We start from the raw sequence: 11,194 nt of genomic DNA on the forward strand, positions 1-11,194 counted from the left end.
AACATTGTCTCATTAAATTCTAACAGATTAATCTTGACTCTATAAAGTAGATTCTATTATTAACATTATTTTATAGATGAGGAAATTGAGATAAATAGTTTAATGACCAGACCAGGGACATAAAGTTAGTATGTAAGGCAAAATTTGAATTCATTTCTTATGAACTCCAGATGAAGTATTCTATCCATTGCTCAACATAGCTAGCAATATGCACATGCATGTTCTACAAATGCATTGTGTTATTAAGATTTAACATATATACAATATGTATATGTGCATACATGCACATGTATAGATGCATTGATACATAAATTTACATAGATATTTGTATATTCTTTGAAAAATATATTCAAAGGCTGTGTGTGTGTGTGTGTGTGTGTGTGTGTGTGACCTGAATATAATTTCTTTAGATAGGGGCAGCCTCACTGAGTCTAGCAATCATGTGCTGAAGACTTTGTCACCTTATTCAGTTAACTTATGTGTAAAGTACATCATGCAAAATGTCAGATTGCATGAATCAAAAGCCACAGTGACTGAAGCTGCTAGGAGAAATATCAACAGTTTCAGATATGTATACTATACTACTCTCATGACAAAAAGTGAAGAATTAAGAACCCTTTTGATGATGATGAAATAAAAGTTGGCTTAAAGCTTGACATTAAAGCAAACTATGATCATGAAAACTTGTTCCATCTCTTAGAAAATAGAGGCAGAAGAAATCAAGGCAGTTCAGATTATATATTCTTGGGCTCAAAGATCACTGCAAACTGGCTGTAGTCATGAAATTAAAAGATGTTTGCCCCTTGGAAAGAAAGTTTGGGCAAATCTGGGCAGTATACTAAAAAACAACGTCTTACCAATAAAGGTCCATGTAGTCAAAATTGTGGTTTTTCCAGTAGTTCTATTATGTGAATGACTAAGCAGTAAAGAATCAACATTTTTGATGTGTGGAGCTGTGGAAGACTTTTCTTTTCTCTTCTCTATTTTCCTTTTTAAAAATCTTACCTTCTTTCTTAAAATCAATACTGTGTATTGGTTCCAAGGAAAAAGAGCTGCAGTTGAGTCTAGGCGATGGGGTGGAGGTGACTTGTCCATTTCAAAAACCTGGGAAGTCCCTGAGGTTAGACTTGAACCCAGGACCTCCCATCTCTAGGTCTGGCTTTCAATCCTCTGAGTCAACTAGCTGTCCCATGTAGAAGACTTTTGTAAGTCCCTTGGACAACAAAAATATCAAGTCATCCAATACTTAAATAAATTGAAAGAAAAATTACTGAAACTAAAATTTAAATAGTTTGTCCATATTATGAGAAGGCCGGATTCATTGGAAAAGACCCTAATGTTTGGAAAGATTGAAGGCAAAAGGAGGAGAAGATGGCAAAAGCTGAGATGGAGAGATAGATAGTATGGAAACAACAAACATGAGCTTGTACAGACTTTGGGAGATAGTGGAGGATAGAGGGGTTGTGCTTTGATCTATGATGGCAAGAAGAGTCACATGTGACTGAACAACTGAACAACAATAAAAGTAAACAAAATGCAGGTATACATATGTGGATATATTCAGAAATGTGTGTATACATACTGTGATAATTAGATTAAGTCTACACTGCCCATCTTTAGATTTAATCACCAAAGGTGAAGAGCATTTCCGAATTCTGGGACATCCTAACCCACATGTGCCAGAGTGAGTAACCAATCAGAATCAATGACTGCCCCCTACGCTTTCTATGAGAAAGTGTCTATTGTGATTGGACACGCAGGCTAGGGGAAGACACTGAAAGTGACGCATACATGACCCCTTTAAAACAGGGAGCTGAGTGAGTGAGGCAGCTTCTGGTTTGGTGAAGGGGACCTGAGGGAGCTTTGCTGGTTCGTGACCAAGACTATTCCACGTGGTGAGTTTAAAGACTGAATCTTCCTGAACTTCTATTAAGAAACTTCCTTTTATAGTCTCTGTGGATGAAGTTTGTTCCATTAATCTCCTGGCCTCAGGCCCTTTAACCCTAGGCTGAGGGTTAAAATCTACCTGGATTAATCTGTGGGATAGATTCTTATTTCCTTACTTCCTCTCTCTCTTCTCATGTAAATAAATTTCCATAAAAGTCAATTTTGATTTGAGATTATTCTTAATTGAGGATTGATAATAGTTCAATCCTCTGATGACCATCTTTAATATATTGAACCCATAAAACCCCTTTTTCACCCTTACAATACCTATACATGTACACATTGACATCATGTCATTTCTCCCTTTTGATTATACTCAGGGACATTGGTGAAGGCAACTGTTGCTTGTTTTTATTCACTCATCTGCTCCTTTCTTTGCAAAGCTACTACTTATCTAAATTCCTGGCACACATTAGGTTCCCTCCCACCCCCTTTTTTATTTAGAATATTTTTCCATGGTTACATGATTCATGAACCATTCCACTCTTTCCTCCCCCATCCTGAATCTGTTTTTTTTTAAACCCTTAACTTCTCTGTATTGGCTCCTTGGTAGAAGACTGGTAAGGGTGGGCAATGGGGGTCAAGTGACTTGCCCAGGGTCACACAGCTGGGAAGTGTCTGAGGCCGGACCTGAACCTAGGACCTCCCGTCTCTAGGCCTGACTCTCAATCCACTGAGCCACCCAGCTGCCCCATCCCCATCCTGAATCTGGCAAGCAATTCCACTGGGTTATACATGTATCATTGTTCAAAACCTATTTCACACAGTAGGTTCTTAGAAAATCTTTGTTGACTTACCAACTCTATTTTCTGCTTTTCCCATCACTTATTAAAACTTCATCATACAACAAAGGGGAAAGGATGCTGGGTAATGAAAAAAGAATTCTGGGAGATGGAATCAAAGGTTCAAGATTTCTAATTAATACATTCCCCCACCATGATCCTTTGGGAGACCAGTCTCCCCAATGGATCATTTTAAACATAATCAATTTAAACCTTTAAAGATTTTTAATTAAAAGTATATACAATATTACAGTTTTTTAAAGGGAAATTACAATAATATGGGGATAAGAGAGAAATAAAAGAGAAAAATAACAAAACCAACTTTAGGTGCATTGACAAAAAGCCAATTAAGGGGCAGTCCCCTTTGGCATAAGAGTGTACATTCAAAATAAATGCATTCAACCCCACATAGTTCAATTCACCACATCCCAAAGTTCACTCTGCATCTTTTGGTGCAGCATATGGTCTCTGCAGGCATCTTCATGGCACCTTCTCCAAAAAGGTTAGCCTTCTGAATTCTGGGAGGTAGTTTCTTGTTCTAAATTAGGTTAAAATTTAAATCAAAGGTCACAACAATAACATAGTCCTCCCTGAGGTGGATAATAACACATTCCCCCAAGAGGAGGATAGAGGGGTGCATATAGGAATAACACAAGGACACATGGTTGAGTAATAAGGTATATGAACAAATTATCAAAATATCAAAGAATCCAAAGAAATTTGAAAAATAACTTATGGGTGAAATATAGAATATTAAAATGTGAAAAATTCTAGGAAAAAGGAAAAAAGATCACAATAAGTTCTTGTAGCACTCCATGGCCCATAAGCCTTCAACAACAATCACTCGCTAACAGTTTAGTAGTCTGAACTACATTAAGTTGTCACATCATGAAAGAAAATAGATAAAGAGACTAAATCTTGAAACAAATGGGAAACAACATTCCCTGGTTTGATGATTTTCTTCACTTTCTGGGATAATGGAGCCAGAACGATAGATATTATGTACTTGATACAGCATGTGGTAAAAGGAAGTCCTGCATTTAACACAAGTTAAACAGCCACAATCTTGAGTCGCACACGTGATCAAGTCCTTCCTTGAACTGTTTGCGCAGAATGCCATCAATCCCTGTAGGTTTCGTCTGGTCTCTTTTATCTTTGTGCTTGTTTGGCAATCTGCAGGTCAACTTCTGTGCTCCTGTGTGGTCTGTTTTTCCCTTGATTCAGACATATTCTTCAAGCAAAAGTCTCATAATATTTAACTAACTAGTGGCAGGTTGCCATAGTCCAAAACGTTTTTGGGGTATGCATTCATATGCTAGGCAAATGGACATCTTAGCTTATTCTATTGCAAAAACCAAAATAGCTAAAAAAAACTTTTCAATACTGATGGCATGTGCTTCAAACATAAAAAAAATGAGAGAAAAATCAAACACTATATGGCACATGTAGGAAGAAAAAGAAAAATATTAAAAATGTGTATATTTCACAATCACAGAGGTAAAGTATAGAGGCTACTTTCCAAAAAATAAGATTCATTTCCTCTTTAACTTGCCATGATCCTCAGTGTGAATGCAAATGAGGTACATAAAGCCATGTGAGTGCAAACAAGGTAGATAAAGCAATAATTTATTCAAAAAATACAAAAGTTACAAAAGGCATGAAATGTTACAAAAGGCACATCAAGTCAATATATATCACTAATACAGTTTTTTTTTAAATTGAGGTAATATATGTGTTGTCCTACAAGGGCAATTTGTTCAAGTGCAAGGATCAACCAAATACCGTGCAAAAAATAGTACAGATTCAGCAATAGGGAAGTCTTATCACAATCAATAGTCAAATACAATTAGTACAGGTAATTATCCATTATTAACAGAAGGTATAATTAGTCACATGAGTTGCTATGTGATAAATACATGCTATAAGTTCTTTTACATCTAGCAAATCTTGCAATCTTGGAAGAGATAGGTTTCAACAAATTCCAAAACACAAACCTCTATACTGTTGATAAAAATACTCTTTGGGTCCAAAATATCATTCAGAAGCAAGTAGACTTCATGGGAAATGCTCCCGCTTGGGAGTCATCTAGGGGTATCATGCCCCCTAGGAATACCTTCGCACATCTGCTGGTACAAGACTAACACTCTATATGTCTCATCCACTACATTTCTAATATTGCTATAGCACTTTATTTCAGTTACCAAATGGATTGTTATATTTTATTATACACGAATCAAAAGCAAACAGTCAGAGGTAGTGGAGCTATGAAAACCCCTTAAAATCAATTAATATTTAGCTCAGTATGGTCTCCAAAAGTTGCATACAGGTTGATGGACCACTTTGCAATGTGACAAGTAGGATGGTATAAATAAAAATAGTAGAGGGGTAGACCAGGCCCTGTATTTGAAACCCGTTTCTTCTTCTTTGCTACTATTTGGAAGGAAGACAAAACTGAAAAGGGTTAACATGAACAAAAACAATAGAATCTAAGGGGCACCACCTTATGCCTCATGTAGAGGGCAATAGCACCCTGAGTATTTTGTGGATAAGCTGCACTTAGGATATACTGTTACAGGGTCATTTGGTTTAAGTTATTGGTTGTCTGATTTATATTTCTAGAATTGTTATCAGTCCTAAAGTAGTGATTCCTGAAATCATTATTGTAGTTATTATTTCTATAATTGTTTCTGTAATTATTTTTCCAGTAGATATTATTTCTCACCGCCTGGAACAAATTTCTATAGTTCATCATGATGTGGCCCTTTTTCTCACAGAAGTGTCAGGCAAGGGACCTACAGTTAGATTCTTAGAGAGGAGGTAAGTGCCATTAGTTGAGTATCATGCCCTTTTTCTTGTTTATCAATTCTATCACTTAAAGCGTCTAGTTTCTTTTGAAATGTTTCCAACAAATTATTAGTCTCTTCCTGTTTTTCTTTATGGCCTTTAGAGACATAAACAGAAGTTCTCCGCAACTCTTCAAGATCCATCTCAGGTCACTTTGGGCAATGTATTTTAAAGTAATCCCTGGACCACTCTGGCACAGCTGTTGACAAATTGTTGTCTTATTTGCCTAACATCCCTTTGTGTAGAAAGATCAAGGTCCAAATACCTACCTACCAGCTCAATGAGCCTATCCATGAATTGGGAGGGTGTCTCATCATCAGATTGTTTAAGGCATTCAAATGTGGTCCATGCACCTGGCTTTTCAGAGCATTCTCACATTGCTTTTAGAATGGCTTCCCTTGCACAATATAATTTCAAATAGTCCTCTTGGTCATTATAGTCTATATGGGTCATAAAGATCCCACTGAGGATCCTGAGATGGCTAGTATGCTGCATTAAATCCACAGGCTTTACTAACATGAAAGATGATCTTATTCCTCTCACATTCCATTAGAAAAGCCTGGAGCAATTTTTCAACTTCTTTATAAGAAGGTTCATTTTGAAAAATTACATTGGCCATCCTTTTTGTTACCAGAATGAGTTCATATTCATAGTGAGGAACACTGCATTTCGGTTCCTTTATATCTTGGGGTGTGAAAGGTGTATGGTTTCTTAGTTTTACTACATCCCCATTGCGTTCTACTGTGGGCATTTCCCTTAAGGGGAAAAGGCCTTCACAGGAATTGGTTAGTGGTCATGGTTTCTTAGAAGTTGTCTGTGGGAATACCAAGACAGTATGAGTAGGAACAGGTATGGTAGGAGGACTAGGTTTCCTCTGGGCTTGGGTTGGTTGTGGGGTGGGAGAAGGGATGGAGAGAGAGGTGGGGTGTCAGGAGAAGGAGCAGGGGAGGAAAGGTTAGTTTGTAGAGTTGTAGAGCATAAAAAGGAGGTACAGAGTATGAGAGAGAAGAGATTCTGCACCTGAGATATAGGGGAGGGATCTTCCATCTCTATTTCAGGAGAAAAAAGGTTTTCCTCTCTCAGTAATTCAGGAACAGGCTTGCAAAAATCAGACATGTTTTGGATGAATTCCTCCTTTGCCATTGGACTATGCAAAAGTGCTTGTAATTGTCCAATTGAATTTGCATGTCGGCTTGCACTTCAGCTTTGATTTTTCATATGGTAGCTTTTTGTGTCTTTATACTTAGGATCAGGAAAAGAAAATTTCCTAGGACCATAAGGCGAAGGAGGCAATTCAAATCGTTAAGGGTTCCCAATTGGGTGAAAGCCAGAAGACTTTCTTGCAGAGGAGCATTCATGCTGCTTGGCATTGTAATCAGAAGGTTAGATTAAAGGAAAGTAAAAGGGGCAGCTGGGTAGCTCAGTGGATTGAGAGTCAGACCTAGAGAAGGGAGGTCCTGGTTCAAATCTGGTCTCAGACACTTCCCAGCTGTGTGACCATAGACAAAGACACTTGACCCCCATTGCCTACCTTTACCACTCTTTTGCCTAGGAGCCAATACACAGAAGTTAAGGGTTTTAAAAAAATAAAAATAAAATAAAGGAAAGTGGAAAAGAAAATAAATTTCAATGTGTTTTTATATTTTAAAAATATTTTTATTATTAGGGATGGGAGTAGAGCAAGGGGCAGGGGTATTTTATTTTATTTCATATGATGTTATATGATTTTATTGGATTTTATTTGTAAAAAAAAAATTTGCATTTTTTATTTTTATTTTATTGTTGCCGCCCTCTAGTGGCAGAAAGCAGCCATTGCAGCTTAGCAGAGAAAGAAAAAAAAAATGATTGCTAAATACTGGCCTCTAGAGGTCAAGAGCCAAAACTGAATGCTCAATGCTGGTCTCTTGTGCCCAAGAGGCAACACTACAACAGGGAGCTGTAAGGAGTGGGGTTGAGGTAAGGGGTGGAAGTAAGGGGCAGGGGTAGGGTGCCAGAAACCAAAATGGAGGATCTGGCTGTAAAGGCAAGGCAGGTTTTGGGTTTGTGTTTGTCCCAAAGGCAAATTCGTTCTAGAGGGAGAGCCAGAAACTGGGCAGATAGGGTAGGGCAGGGAGAGAGTTCCTAGAAGCAAGCTGGGGTGGGGCTGGGAAAGGAGCTTAAAACTCACTGGTTGAAGGCACTGAGGCAATCAAGGCAAGCAGGCAGCAGCAAGGGGAGGAGCAAGATCGGCAGAAGTGGCAGAAGCTGGAATGGCTGCTGGGGCAGTAGCAGCTACAGCAGAGGTCCTGCAGGGGTGGGCAGGCTGCTCAAGCTAGCAGCAGTTTGAGGGACTTAGGGAGAGACTTGAATAGCTGGAGCCAGAGTGGGCCACTGAAGCAGGGTGGGAGCCAGGGGTGTGAGGGCTCCAACCTCAGTAGCTTTAGAACAACAGAAAAAGCAAGGACCACCCCACCCCCCAGGCAGTGGTGGGGGCCAGAGCAACTGTGGCCCTGTGGGCAGGAAAATGCAGTTCTCTTAGTGGGGTTGAGTAAAGAATTTTTGAGAATTCTAATCCCTTCATAGGTAGCCAAATTTTGAGAATTAAAGTTAATATCCAAAATACTCCAAGTTTTATATTTATAAAGTTTATTAATACTAACTTGAAGCAAAGGAAAATAAAAACTAGAGAGCTCACCCAGCCATGCAGGCAGGAAAAGAGACACACACACACACACACACACACACGCACAGGGAGTTACCCACAATTATATAAGAACAGCTTAGGCACACAACTTGGGAAGAAGGGAAAAGGATGCTGAGTAATGAAAAAAGAATTCTGGGAGATGGAGTCCAAAGGTTCAAGATTTCTAATTAAGGTGTACAAATACATAAAGCAAACACTTATGAATGCATATGTATCCATCATATGTGTATTCAAGACATAAATAAAAACATGCACTGTACAAGCAGAATACACACACATATCATAAGTATGTGTGTGTTTGTGTATATGTATGCATGCATGTAGATACACACATATTAACATGCTGATGAGTTTGAAAAAGAATAACTTTAAGGAAGTAACTCTTTTTTAAAACAACCCTTTCTTTCTGTCTAAAAATCAATACAAAGTATCAATTCAAATGCAGAAAAACAGTAAAAAGTAGGCAGTTGGGTTAAGTGACTTGCCCAGAGTCACACAGCTAGGAAGAAAGTATCTAAGGTCAGACATGAATCCAGGACCTCCCAATGCCTGACTTCATCCTCTTCTTTTGTGCTACCTAGCTTCCCCAAGGAAGATCATTATTCTTTTTTTTTTTTTTTAAATTTTAAACCCTTAACTTCTGTGTATTGACTTATAGGTGGAAGAGAGGTAAGGGTAGGCAATGGGGGTCAAGTGACTTGCCCAGGGTCACACAGCTGGGAAGTGTCTGAGGCCGGATTTGAACCTAGGACCTCCCATCTCTAGGCCTGGCTCTCAATCCACTGAGCTACCCAGATGCCCCAGAAGATCATTATTCTTGATGAACCTCTGTTTCTCTGTAAAACCACAGGCTTTGACTAGATGACCTCTAAGGTCCTTTCCCGCTCTGAATCTGTAATCCTATGATGCTTTAAAAAGTGCAAAATTTATCTTCTTTATAAGACTGTTGTGTGCTAAAGATGTGAGTAAATGATGGAAAAGGAATAAATAGAGTTAGTAATTCAATAAGTATATACATTGATACCTCACCTATTTCAGGAGTTACATTCCAGAGACCCCAGTGATAGGTGAAAATCTGCAAAGTAGCGACATTATATTTATTTTATTATTTATATATATTTTAAGACTTTATAAACCCTTTCCACTCTCCTATAAACTTTTTCCACACTCGTTAACCCTTCCCACACTCTTATAAACACTTCATATGCTCTTAAACACTTTCTATACTCCTAAACCTATGTAATTTTAACAACATATAAAAATCTGTATGGTTACTCACCAGTGAAGTACTATACAAAACTTGAATGAAAATCTTGTGGTATTGCGAAAACTCCATGATACAGAATTATATATGTATGTATAAATATATTTAAATCACGATAGTGAGGGATGACTTTATACAAAAACACACACACACACACACACATATATATATATATATAACTTTTTAAAATAATATTTTATTTTCCTCCAATTAAATAGACAATTTTTAACTACATTAGGAAAATGTTTCAAATTCTCTCTTTCCATAAGATGGAAAGAAACCAATTTTCTGATATATTTTGATAATCTTCTTTGTGTAATCTTTTCCATTAGTCCTTCATTAATTCCATTAAATTCTTTCAATTTAATATTTTCTTCAATTTATCCTCCACTATATATATAATATAAACATGTGTATATGTATATATAAATGAATGTGCCTACATACATATATATTATGCCATTTCTTCCATTAGATGAATTTTTTTTGTGGTTAGGAACAATTATTTTGACTTTCTCATCAAGGCAAGAATCTAGGACAACTCCAAGGGACCCATGATGAAAAAGGATATCCACAACCAAAGAATGAACTGTAAGATTTAAATTAATATCAATAACTCCAAGTATTATATTTTATAAGATTTATTAGTAATCACTTGAAGAAAAATAAATATAAAATAGAAGTACAAAGCTTAAGTATGACCACATGAGTAAACTTTCCTGCCAAGCTCTTGCCCAGCCTCCACAGCCACATTCTAGGAAGAAAAGAGAGAGGGGTGGGATTACATCAAAACTTTATCTTAAAAAAAATGTTAACAGATTAATTTAAAAAAAAAGTTCTTGACAACATAAAAAAAAAACTTTATCTTCAGTGCATTCACACAGAGCATATACAGGTAATGTAAGAAGACAAATGGGATGCTGGGTAAGATAGTTCTGGGGAGCAAATTCCATCTACATAGAAAAGATGGGGTCTAAATGTAAATTGAAACATAACATTCCTCATTTTATTTTCTCCATGCATTTTTCCTAGTGTAAGCAACATGTCTCTTGTATTCTAAAGATGATCAGGGAAATGTGTATTACATGGTAATATATGTACAACCTGTGTAATATCACCTGCCTTCTTTGGAGCAGGGGGAAGAAGTGGAAGGGAAGGAAAAAAAAACAGATTTTTGGATGTTGTTAATATGAGATTTGTTTTTCTTGGATAAGCAGTGTTATAATTTTATTACACATTTATAACAAAAAATGAATTCTGTTTTCCAAAAGAATGTGTTAATAAAATTAGACTTTTCTATAGTGAGTTATCTACTACAAAATAATAATTTTATTTTACCTTTTCTCTTGATAAAGGACACATTCATATTATATGTACATTTGAAAGTATAACATGTTTATATAGCTATGTGACATGATTTTTCTAATGAACTAACACTGTTAGAAAATACTTTATGGTATGGAAAAAAATAAAAATAATGTTAATATTTTTAAAATGGCATTGATAAAAGGTAGTATGTCCAGATGACAGAAACCAAGATAGCAAATGTCCTCGAATCCATGTGATATGCAGATAAATTGAAGGAATTAAGCATTTTGATTCTGGAGAAAAAAAGACTCAGGAGAAGAGAGAATCACAATTGTGTTCAAGTGGTTGAATGACTGTCATGTGGAA

The sequence above is a fragment of the Gracilinanus agilis genome, chromosome 3 (assembly GCF_016433145.1).
Source record: "Gracilinanus agilis isolate LMUSP501 chromosome 3, AgileGrace, whole genome shotgun sequence".
Classification (NCBI taxonomy): domain Eukaryota; kingdom Metazoa; phylum Chordata; class Mammalia; order Didelphimorphia; family Didelphidae; genus Gracilinanus; species Gracilinanus agilis.